The sequence below is a fragment of the Salmo trutta genome, chromosome 29, assembly GCF_901001165.1.
Source record: "Salmo trutta chromosome 29, fSalTru1.1, whole genome shotgun sequence".
In the NCBI taxonomy this organism is placed as follows: Eukaryota; Metazoa; Chordata; class Actinopteri; order Salmoniformes; family Salmonidae; genus Salmo; species Salmo trutta.
Genome location: NC_042985.1, coordinates 18,714,512 through 18,731,269, shown reverse-complemented (window position 1 = coordinate 18,731,269; position 16,758 = coordinate 18,714,512). Strand labels below are relative to the sequence as shown.

Here is a 16,758-nt window from a genome sequence, read left to right as displayed (position 1 = left end):
ATGTAACAAATGTAACGCAATGTGTGCATGCGTATGGGTGCGTGTGGTAGATGTGTTTTGTCGTGAGTGGGTGTTCTCCCCTTGAATTCGATTTTTACCTCTATTCTATTTAGCATAGTGTGGTACTGAATCACATTATTCTAACATTGATAGAACTGTTGAATCACAAAGTAGATTCACTTTGTTTGAGAGACAAACTAAATGAAAATTGACTTTTCAAGTCAACTATAAAAATCAATATGGAAAAGCCTACACAAGTGGCCTTAGTGCTCTGACAAGTGGCCTTAGTACTCTGACAAGTGGACTTAGTGCTCTGACAAGTGGCCTTAGTGCTCTGACAAGTGGACTTAGTGCTCTGACAAGTGGACTTAGTGCTCTGACAAGTGGACTTAGTGCTCTGACAAGTGGACTTAGTTCTCTGACAAGTGGACTTAGTGCTCTGACAAGTGGACTTAGTGCTCTGACAAGTGGCCTTAGTGTTCTGACAAGTGGACTTAGTGCTCTGACAAGTGGCCTTAGTGCTCTGACAAGTGGCCTTAGTACTCTGACAAGTGATATGAGTTGTTGATTAATTTGAACCATTACCATTTCAGAATGTCATGTGACAATCCGGATGTCAGCGGAGACAAACCGAAGGGCGATAAGATGACATTAAAGGTTCCAATTTAGCTGATAGTGTTCCATAACGTTCAGCATGATGAAAAACACTCAATAGGGGGCCCCAATTTTATGCTGACAGGCGGAGCAATTATTGTACAACACTGTGGGGGTTCATTCTCTTAAAGTACTGCAACCCAACACTCCCTCTCTCCCAAGTCTCCTTTACTTCTAACTGCCTGAAAGCTTCATCGTCACAGTAATCTGTCCTACTTTCTCTTTTTTCTAAATTACTGAATTAATGATAAGCTAACTGCAGCTGACAGGCTGTTGGAGCTTACCTGTGGATGTGGGACTACTCTGTCAGAGTAGAGAACACTCGTATAGCTCTAACAAATCCAGGATAGATTCATGATTGCTATTAAATCCACTCTTCCAGTGCAGACATGTATTACTCCAGATATTTTAGTTATATTGGATAGTATAACTGTCATTGGGAATAACATTTACATAGGCTCTAAATCCTGTATTTTACTTATAGGCTACTGTTACATATGGAAAGAGCCGGTTCTGTGGATGAATTTAAAATCTACCATTCAAAAGAATCAGCGATTATAAACTCCCACGGTTGGTAATAGATGTAGCGATATTACTTCAGCCATACAGGGCAGCCCTGCCATGCGTCTGAGCAGGGGAGAACCTGAGAGGGTCCATGAGCTGAAGGTGTTATAAGGCATTAGGCTGTCATTAATAACTCAATCCTGACAGCTGTTATGGAGGTCTAGGTTGTGGTAGGTGTGTGTGTGTGTGTGTGTGTGTGTGTGTGTGTGTGTGTGTGTGTGTGTGTGTGTGTGTGTGTGTGTGTGTGTGTGTGTGTGTGTGTGTGTGTGTGTGTGTGTGTGTGTGTGTGTGTGTGTCCATACTTGCGTCATTTATTGAACCACTGCTGTCATTAGCTGGCCAACTTGGAGAGAAATAGGTCTCTTCCTCCACATTATCTAAAGCAGCCGCTCTGAGTCGACACCAAGCATGTCAATCACCAGACTGACAGCTCCTCCACCTGAGAGCTGACCTTAACGTCTCCCTGTTGTTCACTTTGTGCGACAGCATGCAGACAGAAAGAGGAGAGATTAATGACAGGGGCGATATGCACGGTCTCAGAAAGTAACGCCACGCTGACTCTTACTATGCACAGGTTTCTATGTTGAAAAAGTATTTCAAGCACCACTGAGGCTGTGAACACTGCCTCCTCTTTACTGTAACTGCCGGTATTTTTCTTACTTGTATTTTTCAATTCACACTTAGCTTGACCGCTTTCTCTCCATCTCTCTCTGTGATGTGGCAGCATATTGTGCACACCATGGAGCCTCTCTCTGACTTGTGTTCCAGAACACTGTCAGAAGTCCATTGTCAGCCACTGAGGAGGCCTGCCTTCAAATGGAATCCCATTCAATAACACACATCTCCTATTGTGACAGTGCCCTTGTATCGCACCGACCGACAAGCTGCACTTAACTAGGGAGCCATCACTGAACCTGCTTTTCATACTGCATCAGACCTGTCAGCCAGCACAGGGAAGAGATGCTTTCACTGCTTATGAGTCCTGCAATGAGTTCAGGTTAAATGCATTAACCTTTATTTAACCAGGGGAACCCATTGAGACCAGGGTCTCATTTCCAATGGTGCCATGAGAATAACAGTTCGAGCAGTGAGCAACATATTTAAGTACAAAATTACAGTTACAACATCTCAAATAAATTGCGTTCCATTCAAAAGGGCATTATAAACAAATATATACAATCAATGAAATCAAGTGCAGTTTTCATTGGTGACATTTTTTATCAGAGCTCTAAATTCACCTTTGGGACCAAATAATCAAGTTTTAGAGTGACCTGTAGGGCATTCCAGGACGGAGGACCATAGTAACTAAAAGCAGCCTTCCCTAAGTCAGAGGAGACCCACGGAACCTCTAGTACCAACCAGTCTTGAGAGTCTTATAGTTACTAGATGTCCAATTAGAAGTGAGGTGAGGTAGTATGGGAGTTTCTGGAGATTGAACTTTATATACAAATAATAGCCAATGTTGGGCCCTTCCGGTAGTCAGAGACTCCCAGCCAACAGAACTATATAAATGACCCGTTTCAGAAAGCTAGGCATACAGTATGTCGCGCGTTACTACTTCACAGCAGAGGTATGTAAATGCCTTGAATTGAATCAAAGCCAAGCTGAAGGTGGTGAATGGCCTGCTGCACTGAGAGGGCGTGGGAATAAATTACTGTGTCATCCGCATAGAGATGTAAGCCCCACTGATTTTTATTCAGGGACAGACCAACATTATAAATGTAAATAGTGAACCATTAAGGGTCTAATATTGAGCCTTATGGGAGTCTTTTGATTATGTTAAGAAAATTAGACTGAACTCCATCAGCAGATACATACACTACCATTCAAAAGTTTGGGGTCACTTAGAAATGTCTTTGTTTTTGAAAGAAAAGCACATTTTTTGTACATTAAAATAATCTAGTTTGAGAAACAGACACCTCACAAGTCCTCAACTGGCAGCTTCATTAAATAGTACCCGCAAAACACCAGTCTCAATGTCAACAGTGAAGAGGCGACTATGGCTTTTTCTTTGCAACCTGGAGTCGCCTCTTCACTCTTGACGTTGAGACTGGTGTTTTGCGGGTACTATTTAATGAAGCTGCCAGTTGAGGACTTGTGAGGCGTCTGTTTCTCAAACTAGACACTCTAATGTACTTGTCCTCTTGCTCAATTGTGCACCGGGGCCTCCCACTCTTCTGTCTATTTTGGTTAGAGGCAGTTTGCGCTGTTCTGTGACGGGAGTAGTACACAGCATTGTACTAGATCTAAAGTTTCTTGGCAATTTCTCGCATGGGATAGCCTTCATTTCTCAGAACAAGAATAGGCTGACGAGTTTCAGAAGAAAGTTCTTTGTTTCTGGCCATTTTGAGCCTGTAATCGAACCCACAAATGCTGATGCTACAGATACCCAACTAGTCTAAAGAAGGCCAGTTGTATTTCTTCTTTAATCAGCACAACAGTTTTCAGCTGGGATAACATAATTGCAAAATGGGTTTCTAATGATCAATTAGCCTTTTTAAAATGATAAACTTGGATTTGCTAACATAACGTGCCATTGGAACACAAGAGTGATGGTTGCTGATAATGGGCCTCTGTACGCCTATGTAGATATTCCAAAAATCTGCCGTTTCCAGCTACAATAGTAATTTACAACATTAACAATGTCTACACTGTATTTCTGATCAATTTGATGTTATTTTAATGGACACATTTTTTTTGCTTTTCTTTCAGAAACAAGGACATTTCTAAGTGACCCCAAACTTTTGAACGGTAGTGTACATTGACTTCTGTCGTGTAGGTAATTTTTGAACCACCCGCAGGCCGCTTGGTCTAGGCCAATTTCTGATAGCCTCCGTAGCAGGAGTGCATGATCTACTGTATTGAATGCTTTCGACAGATCAATATAAAGAGCAGTGTGGTGCTGTGCCCTGCCTAGTGCATTAACTATTCATTTATGATTAGAGAAGCAGCCAAGATGGTGCTGTGTCCTGGCCTAAAGCCTGACTGTTGAACATTCAGAATACCTTTTCTACCTAAAAAGAATCACACCTGACAATTTACCAAGTTCTAATATTTTCACTAGACATTCACTTTTTCAAATTGGGCGATAATTATTAAGATCGCAAGGATCCCCACCTCTGTGAAGCAGGAGAACAAGGGCCGCTTCCACACCTTAGGAATAATACCAAGATAATAGACAGATTAAATGTCTGAATTGCTCCACAACCAGAGGTGCAGCAAGCCATAGAAGACACGGGTCAGACATGTCTGACCCAGTGGACTTTATTCCATCAATAACTAAGAGAGCGTCCAGAACATCTCTAGTAGTGTCTTGCTGAAGAGAGAACAGTGGGTCACCATTTACAGTAGCAGGCACGTCTGTGATTAAACATGGGTGCATCAGAGATGAGCAGTCTTTTCAGTTGTCCTTATTGCTGCTATTTCCCCTTTCAAATAAATGGCAGTTTGCTCGTTATAGTATTGGAGTTAAATAGAACCTCATTGGACAGAGAGGTCTGGCTGCTTCTTTTTAGCGATTTAATAGCATTCCAAAACTTAGCTGGATCGCCACAAAGGTCAGAAATGGAATTAATGAAATAGTTCGATTTAGCCCTTTTTATGGAAGCAGTTAATGTGTCAGTCAGTCAGTAGAGCTACCAGTGTGTCTGGTTTCAGACCAAGCTTTATTCCTTAGTTGAAATAACTCAGCAAGTTCAGGCGTGAACCATGGGTTGACTCTATATTTAATTCTTAATCTATTCATAGCAGCATGTTTATCAGATTCAGAGATTAACATGCTAGAGAATTGTTCATGAGCAAGTTCCGGAGTGTCATTAACACTAAGTAAACCTGAATGGTAAAGGTCATTAAGGACTCTTGCTCATGGAAGTGTTTAAAAGTATCTCTTAGTGATAAGGCGTGGTTTATTTTTAGGCAACTTTGTGTTTCTGACACAGATAGGGGTCACTGAGGTTCATAGCAAAAATACCACTAGTTAGGTATTTAGGAGGAATATTTGTACTTCAATCAAGTTGATTTAGCAGGATTCTTTACATTCAAATTAGTGGGCTCAGAAATCAGTTGGACTAAGTTCAGATCAATACATGCTGATTTAAGACAAGCAGATGAGGGAGTTAGCCAATCGAGATTCAGATCCCCCAATATCACTATTTCAGAGGCTATGAATTGGGCTAGCAGCTTAGAGACAGTATTGATTGCTCCTACTGTGGCGGAGGGAGGGGTTAAATCCCTGCAACATAGAAATTAACATTCTGGGAAATAACATTTATAACTAGTAGCTCAAATCGCTTTGGAAGCGAGACATTGAGAGATTGGTTCACTTTAAAGTTGTTTTTCACATAAATAGCTACACCGCCACCCTTCTTTGGCCTATCTATAAACATTATAATCATAAAGCGCAATGGAATTCTCTTCAACAGAGCTGTTTAACTATGTTTCAGAGCTCCAGGCTCGTTTTAAAGTCTGTGAGAGTGTACAGTCTAAGGAGGGGCCAGACTGGCAGAGCAAACAGTACTAATTGGTGAAGTATATCAACAGGATTTAGATTACAGATTTTAGCACCCCTAGAACTGAGAGAATTTCTAGCAGACCATACACAGGACTGAATAGCAAAAATGGGAATTACCTGAGGGTTTGGGCTGTCAGAGAGTCACTGAGTTAGCGACTGTGCTATGTTCAAAGAGAGTCTGTGTGCTCCGCAGCTGTTTGGGTGTATTCCATCTTCATTGAAACAATCCACCCGCTTCCAAAACCGGTCCAAATTGTCAATGAAAGACACTTTCACTGTGGCACATTATGTTTTTAGCCAGATGTGAGTCTTCTGAAGCAGTTAGACCCATGGCCTATTGAGGGAAGTGGACCCGGGATACTGTAAGTAGTCGCTTGCCTGCATACTTTGCGGCTCCTATCAGGTCCATGAAGTCTTGCTCCAGGCATTCGGAGCTACCCTGCTTAATGTAATTCGAACCCACATGTATTACCAGAGAGTCAGCCTCAGGTAGCTGCTTCTATTGTAGGAAACATCACTAGAATGTCATGGATTTTCACTCCAGGGAAGCACAGGGTTCTGGTATTCTCGATATAAACTAACTTCGGTACTTTTGATACTAGAATATTACAATTTTCCACAATTGTTTAGACACATTTGCTGAATCTTTGCCCATTTTCTCAAAAATCTAAACACAAACACAAATTGCAAGACTCTACAAATTTCTAGCAAAAGCAAACACTGCATTCAAAACTGTTTTCTCTCTTTCCAAAATGTTTTTTTTTGCATCAAAATGACACACACACACGCGTCATATGATTAGATCTGTCTACCAACCAGCAACACACTGATGTGCTCAACACAAAACACCACTATGAATATCCCATCAGTAGGTTTATGCCTCTTGCATTTTCAGTGTTACACTGTAGCCGGTTGTAAAATATTGTTACAGTAATGTATACCTACTCAAATATACATAAATAAACACACACACATGCAATACAGTAACAAAAACATTGTCATTTATTTCCAAAATGCAGTATTTTTGAACACTTGTGTTTTGTATGTAACACTTTCCATACCCAACAGCAGAAAACCAGGAAAAACATTCAGTAAGATAAAGGGTTTTCTGTACAGAAATAAAACATGAAAGTGGCTCATTCTTTCAAAACTCTAAACAAAAAAAGACAAAAACACATGCAAAATGTAAGAAAAAAGACATTAGGCTGCATCCTGCCTCCTATTTTGGTCTGGCCACAGCACCTCATCTACATCACAAGCCATGTTCTCCCTGGCTAAACAGCAGGGAAAGAATCTTCTGGAGTGACGGATTCAGCCGCCGAAAGCCCCCACATCAACTTCACCACATGCATCCTCCATTGCCTGGAGGAATGCGTGCGAGGGAATGGCGGTCATACACATTCCATCGCCATGCCGGGAAAAAATCTTCAATTGGGGTTAGGAATGGGGAATATGGTGGCAGGTATAGAACAATAAATTGTGGGTGGTCGATGAACCAGTTGGGGACCAGAGCAGCCCGGTGGAAACTCACGTTGTCCCAGATGACAACATACCTGGGCTGCTCTGGTCCACCCCTCTGCTCGGCTGGAATGAGGATGCCATGTAGTGTGTCCAGGAATGTGATGTGAAGGGCAGTGTTGTAGGGACCAAGGTTGGCATGGTGATGGAGGACGCCTTGCTGGCTAACGGCTGCGTACATGGTGATATTCCCTCCAAGCTGTCCAGGGACATTCACAATGGTACAGTGACCAATAATGTTCCGTCCCCGTCCCCTTCGTTAGGCTTGGTTGAAGCCAGCCTTATCAATGTAAATATAAACATGCTGAATTGCAGCGGCATCCAGCTCCAAGACTCTCTACAACAGACAAGACAATATGTGACATAGACCTAGAGCAGTCAATATGGTGAGGCACAATACACTAGATTACAGTACTGTAATGTGTCTATGCAGTGCTGATATGATAGTAAATTCACAATATAGTACTTACTTGCATATATTCATAGCGCTGTTCTTTAACCCTCTCTGAGTTTCGCTCAAATGGCACCCTGTAGACCTGTTTCATCCGAATTCGGTTGCGCTGTAATACACGGTCCAATGTAGACAAGCCCACCTGGTGAATGTTATTGAATATTGTGTTGTCTGCAATTATGTGGTTCTGGATTTCTCGTAGTCTAATGGTGTTGTTTGCCACCACCATGTTCACAATAGTGGTCTCATGTTCTAGTGTGAACAGCCGGTGTCTTCCACCATGGCCTGGCCGTCTCTCAGTTCTGCAGAAGATCCACAAATATCATATGATTAGTTACAGTAAGCTAAAATAATCTACTTTCTTTCAATAGGAAATGGCATTACTGTAACATTGGCCAACAATCACTGAGTAACATAGGCCTACTGATATGTCGGACTACAGTATACTACAGTATGCATACATAAAAAGCATAGTGTAGATGGTAGGTAACTTACCAGCTGTCATTTCTGAATGTCCGGATGATAGATGCAACCGTGTAGCAGCTCCGGTTGGGCTGAACTCTCTGCCCAGGCTCATTCATACTCAATCCATGGATGATCACATGGTCAACTAATGTGGCCCTTTTCTCAGGTGAGACAACTGTCCTTCCTCATCCTCGTCCTCCTCTTCCTCCTCTTCCTCTCACTCCTTCAGCTCTAGCTCTTGCTTCACCATTGACTTCCATTTTCCTCCAAAACAAGAGAGCTCATCTGTGGCCTTTTATAGTGCTAAAGCTCGGATTTCTCAGTGAACATTTCAGCAACTAGTGTTTACACCTGTGAGGAGTGGGTGTTGCCAATTGGTGTATAGAGCTTGGCATTGTGATTGGCGTTGCTTTCAAAAGGGACTAAAGAGATTTCAATTCTGAATGTTGTGCCTAATGTAGAGAACTGTGTGTAGTGTTTTACAAAAAGTGTGATATAGAATTGAAAACTGAGTGTAAAGCAGGAATTGTGCTTCTAATTTTGCAGACTTGGTTTAGGGATTTTGTACATGTTTCAGGTTTCGGTGATTGTGTTTCAAGTTCCAATTTTAGTGTGTAAACAATTGGGAAAAACTGTAAGAAATTTGAATTTTTGTTACTTTCGGTACTTCTGTCAAATGGGTATGATGGATTAAGCCTGTCTATCAGCGCAGCCGACCCCTTATTATAGTGCATTTGGGCTGCTCCACTTAGTCATTGCTAGCCTGCACTGGGAGTCTGAGCTGCATCATGTTAGCTCCCCACTCATGCTGCACAGAAGTTACAGTCTTTCCTTGCTAGCTGACAGCTAAAGCTAACATCAATTCACTACCCTAGTACTTTGTTTGTGATACAAAAGCACAAAATATGCTGATTTCAAAGCTGATTGACACCAACAACTTTATTCATTCACTCTTTCACATTCAGTCTCTTTCTCACATTTCTCCCAAAGATGATCCTATTATCTTCTCCTTCTTCTATAAATTTGTATTGGCAGATCGCAACCAATTGAAAGGTGCATACACTGCCACCTACAGTACTAGAATGTGAATTCATTACACATTGTGACAGAAAAAGGGAAGGGAAAAGGACAAGGAAAAGGGAAGGAAATTGCCCTACCAACTAACCCTACACCCATTAAAACCTCCCCACTATTCCACTATTGGCCCTATCTGATCCTACACCAGGCCGACAGCCTGGGAGGACGGGACACTATCGTTCAACACACCTTCTGCAGTAAAATCTCATACAACCAAATACTTCTCTGCAGCTGCCACCACAACATTTACTGTATTTTCTGTGATTTACTTTCCATTTCTGCGGTACAGTTGATGACAATGGCTATGAACGCTAAGAAACCAACCTTACTGTAGCACATGCTATTCCTATCTCTCTCTATTGACCTCGGCCTGGTCACAAGGAGCCTCTTAGGATCCCTCGCACTGGACCCATCTTCCTCTACTACTCTCTTCACTGCCTCAGAATACAACACTTTCTGTACTACTCTGATCCTGGCAACCTCAACCTGCCTTTCTCTCACCGGACACTTCTGAATATCCAGCACCATGGGTACCCCTACAGTTAACACACACAATGTTTACCAGCGATACTACAGTACACATTCCTTTGTCTTATGCCCTCCTGCACACTTCTCACATCTAGGAATTTCCCTCCTACATAAAATAAGTCCCACATTCTAATGTAATGACATTGAACTCAAAAGATGCACAACGATTGAACAGAAGTAGCTGAGCTTATCTGTCTGGGTCAAGTGCCATTCTGTGACTTGAGCTAATATTCCTTCTTTTTTTGCCGTGATATCATTTTGCTATCGTTTTGTTATTGAGTATCATGATGGTATAGAGTATTGTATATTAAACCTGGTATCGGTATCGAAGTCCAAATTCTGGTATAATGACAACACTAATAGAAACATGTCTACCTACAATGACAGGTGAGGGGGGTGCACATTGCGGCGAGCGGCGCCCCTGAGAGGAGGGCTGTCGCGGGGAGCAACAAGGAATGTAAATCTTAATCTTGTTTTATGCTCATTTTAACCGAGCATGGAAAAAGGTCCTTTGATTACTCAGCCCCCTGATGTTGGAATTCCCTCCCAGTCAACCTAAAACTGCAGGACCTGGTGTCCCTGGAGGAGTTGAAAGGAATTGAGACATGTTCAGACATATATTTGTATGTCCGAACATACGGATACAAATGCCTGGCTGTGTGGTGCCAGGACAACAACCTCTCCCTCAACGTGATCAAGACTAAGGAGATGATTGTGGACTACAGGAAAAGGAGGACCGAGCACTCTCCCATTCTCATCGACGCGGCTGTAGTGGAGCAGGTTGAGAGCTTCAAGTTCCTTGGTGTCCACATCACCAACAAACTAACATGGTCCAAGCACACCAAGACAGTTGTGAAGAGGGCACAACAAAACCCCTCAGGAGACTGAAAAGATGTGGCATGGGTCCTCAGATCCTCAAAAGGTTCTACAGCTGCACCATCAAGAGCATCCTGACTGGTTGCATCACTGCCTGGTATGGCAACTGCTCGGCCTCCGACCGCAAGGCACTACAGAGGGTAGTGTGTACGGCCCGGTACATCACTGGGGCCAAGCTTCCTGCCATCCAGGACCTCTATACCAGGCGGTGTCAGAGGAAGGCCCTAAAAATGGTCAAAGACTCCAGCCACCCTAATCATAGACTGCTCTCCTGCTACCGCACAGCAAGCAGTCAAGTCTAGGTCCAAGAGGCTTCTAAACAGCTTCTACCCCCAAGCCATAAGACTACTGAACATCTAATCAAATGGCTACCCTAACTACTTGCATTGCCACCCCAACCCCTACTCTTTTACGCTGCTTCTACTCTCTGTTATTATCTATGCATAGTCACTTTAATAACTCTACTCACATGGATATATTACCTCAATTACCTTGACTAACTGGTGCCCCCGCACATTGACTCTGTACCGGTAACCCCTGTATATAGCCTTGCTATTGTTATTTTACTGCTGCTCTTTAATTATTTGTTACTTTATTTCTTATTTTTTTAGGTATTTTTCTTAACTGCATTGTTGGTTAAGAGCTTGTAAGTAAGTATTTCACTGTAAGGTCTACCTACACCTGTTGTATTTTAAATAAAGGTTAAATAAAAATAAAGAAATAAATTGCCGTGTGACAAATACAATTTCATTTGATTTGATCTAGTTGTTAACCGATGTCACTAGTTTGCATTACCTTATGTAAGGAAGCATGTTGTTTTACTTCACACACCACACACATGCCTGCACGCACACACACACATCCACTGTTCATTTGCTGTTGTATTTGTGCTGTTACCAGTGTCTTCTGTCTGTGTTGTCCGTTTTGTCTTAAATCGCTTTTTTTATCCCTTGTCCCCACAGGAGGCCTTTTGTTTCTTGCCAGGCCATCATTGTAAATAAGAATTTGTTCTTAATTGACTATGCTGGTTAAATAAAGGTTAAATAAAAAATAAATCCATCATTCGGTCACACAGAAGGAGCTTTTTACAGACAAATCCCTGCCCCGAGTGCATTCGGTCTTCCTCCTCGTCCTTTAGTTCAGTGAACATCTCACAGCGGCTACAGTGGAGATTCAATGGTTAGCCATTGGTAACCATTTGGCTAAAAACATGGTTTGCAGAGCTATCTAAAAGCTTGCAGAGCTATCTCCACAGCTTGCAGAGCTATCTAAAAGTTAGAAAGTCCAGTAAAGCTCCAGTAATAGCGACTTCCACAGAAGGGAAAATGTAAACAAGGCAGAACAGATTATAAACGAAAGAAAAGTTGTGAAGTAGCAGTGAATAGAGACGTTAGTGGCAACTGCAAACTCTAGCTACAACACTACAGCATTGTAGAAGAGTATGTCATGTGTAATATACAAAAATCTAAAAATAAATACACCAGATACAAAAATAAAATTAAAGGAAAGTAGACTCTAGCCTGATAAATTGACTCTCAATAACAAAAAGTATATCTGTGACATTTAATTTTTTTAAACAAACAACACAACAACAGTGTGCCCAGTCAGGGTACAGTAGGATTATCTCAAGTCTGATCATTAGTTTCATTAAAACTGAATTAGCTAATGGAGCATAGCTGAAGAGTTTTCCTGCTATCAGACTCTGCGTATAAAAGATAGGGCTATCTTTGCTGTTCAGTTACTGGTCCACAAAACACACCATATGTTGAGGTTGTACTGTATGACTGCCTAAGCATGACATACTAACGAGATCAAATTTAAAATGGCATTTGACCTGACTTGCGTGAGCTGGGATGCCCGGTATAACATTAGTAAAGTGCCTTATATAAGTGCCACAGAGGAGTTCCCTCCTCAGATTCTCCAGATAGTGTATAGCCAGGCAGGGCAGTGTGCTGGAGCTACAGATGGTCAGAGAGTACCTTACCCTCAGGTAAACATTCACAGATGACAGAAGGTCTGAAAGTGCTCACGAGGTCTGCTGGGCCTGCATGACGTGATTCCTTCCTATGGACAACTCTGTTCTCTCTGACTGCCCTGCACTACACTACACTGCACACTTTACTGGAGGTTATCGTAGCTGAACTAGGCAGAGGAGGGGGATGCTGTTCTGGGCCGTTGCCTGTCTGTCCTGAGGGAGTGGAGCAGAGCAAAGAGGTGCCTCAGCCTCCTGCCTCCTTTAGCCTTATCTCTGCCTTTAGACACAGAGCCAGGCCCTAAGAGCACAACACACATCCAGTCATCTAGCCACTCCATCCTCTTATATCCCGTAATGGAGCCTTTGATGGAGCTCTAATCAAATACACATCAGTGGTGCCTAACCAGGAGTGCTGGGGATGTTTTTCCCCCACAGTTATGAGTAATGTAGCTATGATGACAACCACCACATGTTAAGGGGTAGATCGCTTCTTTACCTCTACACAGGGAGGGGGGGGGGGGACTGTTCCCCAATACTGGAAGGGGGGCCTGAGTGAAAATGTTTGGGAACCCCTTGTGTAAATATCTTTATACTAATGGATCTATCTGTAAATTACACCAAGACTGATGTGAGTAAGCACAAAGGCACTTGTACACATCAGGAGGTGAGTGAGCTGGACCATGGCTGTGTAGGAAGGAAGAAACACTAATGCATGACTGATCTGAACATCACAAAGCCTGTGTACTTGAACTGGACCTTGGCTATGGGCGAAGGAAGGAGCCGTAGAATTACCTATAGAATCCTCATAAATATAGTGAATTCATAGGATCTCAATGGAACGAACACTATTGGAGGATGGCAGTACTGACAGACAGACAGCAGGAGACTGGCCTGAGACACTTTGGGCTCACAGCTCAGATCACCACGCCATGAATAAAAGACAGGCTGCTGCTGTGTGCATAACCATCCGCTCACTAGATTCCCTTTGATACTTCATAGCCCCTATTCAGCTTCATTACATGGGGTCTATCTCTGGACTTAAATTGCCAATGAGAGATTGGACTGTATTGGTTAGCACAGGAAGGGCTTGATAAACTGATGTGTTTGTTTTATTTCCTGTGACTTACTCAATGATCTTTGCAGCCTACTGATACTACCATGTCTGAAACCCAAGCAAGTATAGAGAATAATGTCTAGAGAAATGTGCAATGTGCATCTATCTGCCTGTGCATCTGCAATGTGCAAAACAATTCTATCAATGTCGTTATCCGAAATAATGCCTGTGAGTTCTCTATTTACAAAGACCAAACTCTTTATGTGGTTTTCTAATTGGTCATCCAGATCTGTGAAAGCAGCAGCCTATCATCTCATCCTATTGTGGATCATCTGGATCACCTTAGGGACAGTTAGAAAAATAATGGGGTATGGAGGGGGGGGGGGTCTAAAATACAAGGAGAGTTGTCAACTTTTTTTTTGCTTTGGGGAGTGTTGTGTGGTTTATTACTACCAACAGGTGGGGTATTGCGTTTACATTCACTGGTTTTACTATGTAATGTCTTCCATTTCCTCATCATCTTGCATACGCCTCCCATATCAAGGTGTTGTGGTACTTCCCTTATGCATGCTAACTATGCCACAGCTCAACATAGTCTACCAGTCTAACTGTCTATCCTGCCCTCTATCCACTATTCCTAGTAACAAAAGTGGTAGGAGGATCGTTAGTCCAGATCTGTAATAGGCTAACTAGCAATCATACCACACAGAAAATCATTCAAAGCTGCACCAATTTTCAATAGAAATCCACAAGAACATAGAGGAATAGCTGATAGACAGCGGAGAGGCCAGGTGCATCATTGCGCATGAAAGAACAGCGAAGACATGAGACACGCAGCTCAAAAGCTCCCCTATTGGTCTTGTTTAGGGACAATCAAATGATCTAGACTAGCCTTCAACAAGACCATGCAATGAAGAATTGCATAATTGTTTTCAAGTGAGTACAAAATTATATTCCAGGCTGTAAAATGCGGTGAAAATTCCATTTGAATAACGGTGCAAAAGCCTTGTGATTTGAATGAAGGTCAGTCAATACGGAACATTTCAAGAATTTTGAAAGTTTCTTCAAGTGCAGTCGCAAAAACCATCAAGCACTATAATGAAACTGGCTCTGATGAGGACTGCCAAAGGAATGGAAGACCCAGAGTTATCTCTGCTGCAGAGGATACGTTCATTACAGTTACCAGCCTCAGAAATTGCAGTCCTAATAAATGCTTTACAGAGTTCAAGCAACAGATATATCTCAACATCAACTGTTCAGAGGAGACTATGTGAATCAGGCCTTCATGATCAAATTGCTGCAAAGAAAACACTACTAAAGGACACCAATAGGAGGAAGAGACTTGCTTGGGCCAAGAAACACTAGCAATGGACATTAGACCAATGTCTAATGAGATTTTTGAGTTCCAACCGCTGTGTCTTTGTGAGACACAGTGTGGGTGAACGGATGATCTCCGCATGTGTGTTTCCCACCGTGAAGCATGGAGGAGGTGTTATGGTGTGACGGTGCTTTGCTGGTGACACTGTTTGTGATTTATTTAGAATTCAAGGCACACTTAAACAGCATGGCTACTACAGCATTCTGCAGCGATACGCCATCCCATCTGGTTTGGGCTATCATTTGTTTTTCAACAGGACAATAACCCAACACACCTCCAGGCTATGCAAGGGTTATTTGACCAAAAAGGAGAGTGACGGAGTGCTGCAACAGATGACCTCACACTCCCCCGACCTCAACCAAATTGAGATGGTTTGTGATGTGTCGGACCGTATAGTGAAGGAAAAGCAGCCAAAAAGTGCTCAGCATATGTGGGAACTACTTCAAGACTGTTGGAAAAGCATTCCAGGTGAAGCTGGTAGAGAGAATGCCAAGAGTGTGCAAAGCTGTCATCAAGGCAAAGGGTGGCTATTTGAAGAATCTCAAAAATGAAATATATTTTGATTTGTTTATCACCTTTTTGGTTACTACATGATTCCATATATGTTATTTCATAGTTTTGATGTCTTCACTATTATTCTACAATGTAGAAAATAGTACAAATAAAGAAACACCCTTGAATGAGTAGGTGTTCTAAAACTTCTGACCGGTAGTGTATATTTGATTGTGGTGTTTCAAACGCAAACCATGATGTTGAAGCCCCCAAAGTCGGTATGCTTTGCTTATTGGTTGTGTGGTGCATTGGCACAGAAACCTGTTGGTGGAAAAATTGTTGCATATATTTTATATAATTGTAAATATAGCATAAAAATGTTGAAAATCTGATTTCCCCCTAGCTGATCATTGTCTGCAGCCGGTTCTGATCGTAGTGTAATGAAACAGGCAGGGAGAGTGAGCTCATCCGTGGTGGTCGGCCAACCATCAACCGGCCTGCATGGCTTTGAATGTGCCACAAAAGCATGCTGAAGTTGCAAAATCGATATCCACGTTTATATGTTATATGTCGTCGTAAACATTATTTACAGTTATAGGTCATTCAATAAGTGATAGAATAATTTGTATGTTTAAGATAATGACTAAAGTATTCCACCCTGAAACCATATACATGTGTGAAATGTATTAGAATCATAAAACTATAATCTGATGATGTGTGTAGTTTTAGTCAGAATTAGAATCAGGACATTTTGTTCCTGTTTAGCTATGTAAGCAGGGTGCAAGTGTGAAACAAAGGATAAGAGGAGCTATCGAAAGACAAGTTGTGCTACTGTGAAACCAATAACAGGACGTTCTGTCTCCACCCGTGGAGGGGAGAAAGTGTTAGGCTTACAGAAAATTATGAAACATGTTGCAGAATATGATAAACAATGTATGTGTGTAGTGGAAAAGTCACTGTCTGAGCAAGGCGTAGCTTAAGATTTGAACTTGTTTGTGTGTGTGTGTAAAAGATTCGCTCTGCACTTGAAGGGAAGAGCGCTCTCTGAATAAAGTGTTGATCTATTGCAGACTGGGACTTTGTCTAATTCTTCATTAACCAGAGCCTTACAACCTCTGGGAATTGGTCAAAGCTATAAAATAGTTCAGTTAGAACACTGGGATAAAAATTCTCGTGACAATAAGGGGGGAGGGTGTGCACATTTTTTACAGTAAGC

The 16,758-nt window shown here is 42.1% G+C and overlaps 1 protein-coding gene and 1 long non-coding RNA gene across 2 annotated transcripts in view; one reads left to right on the top strand and one right to left on the bottom strand.

Annotated features, from left to right (window-relative positions):
- The window catches only part of chst8 (carbohydrate (N-acetylgalactosamine 4-0) sulfotransferase 8), a 201,611-nt gene that overhangs the window by 169,579 nt on the left and 15,274 nt on the right, over positions 1 to 16,758 (top strand). The window lies entirely within an intron of this gene.
- On the bottom strand, positions 7,490 to 8,732 carry LOC115167050 (uncharacterized). Its single transcript, XR_003870430.1, has 3 exons — positions 8,193 to 8,732; positions 7,717 to 7,999; positions 7,490 to 7,583 (listed from the first exon to the last, which is right to left on the bottom strand). It is a non-coding gene; the product is annotated as an uncharacterized LOC115167050 (long non-coding RNA).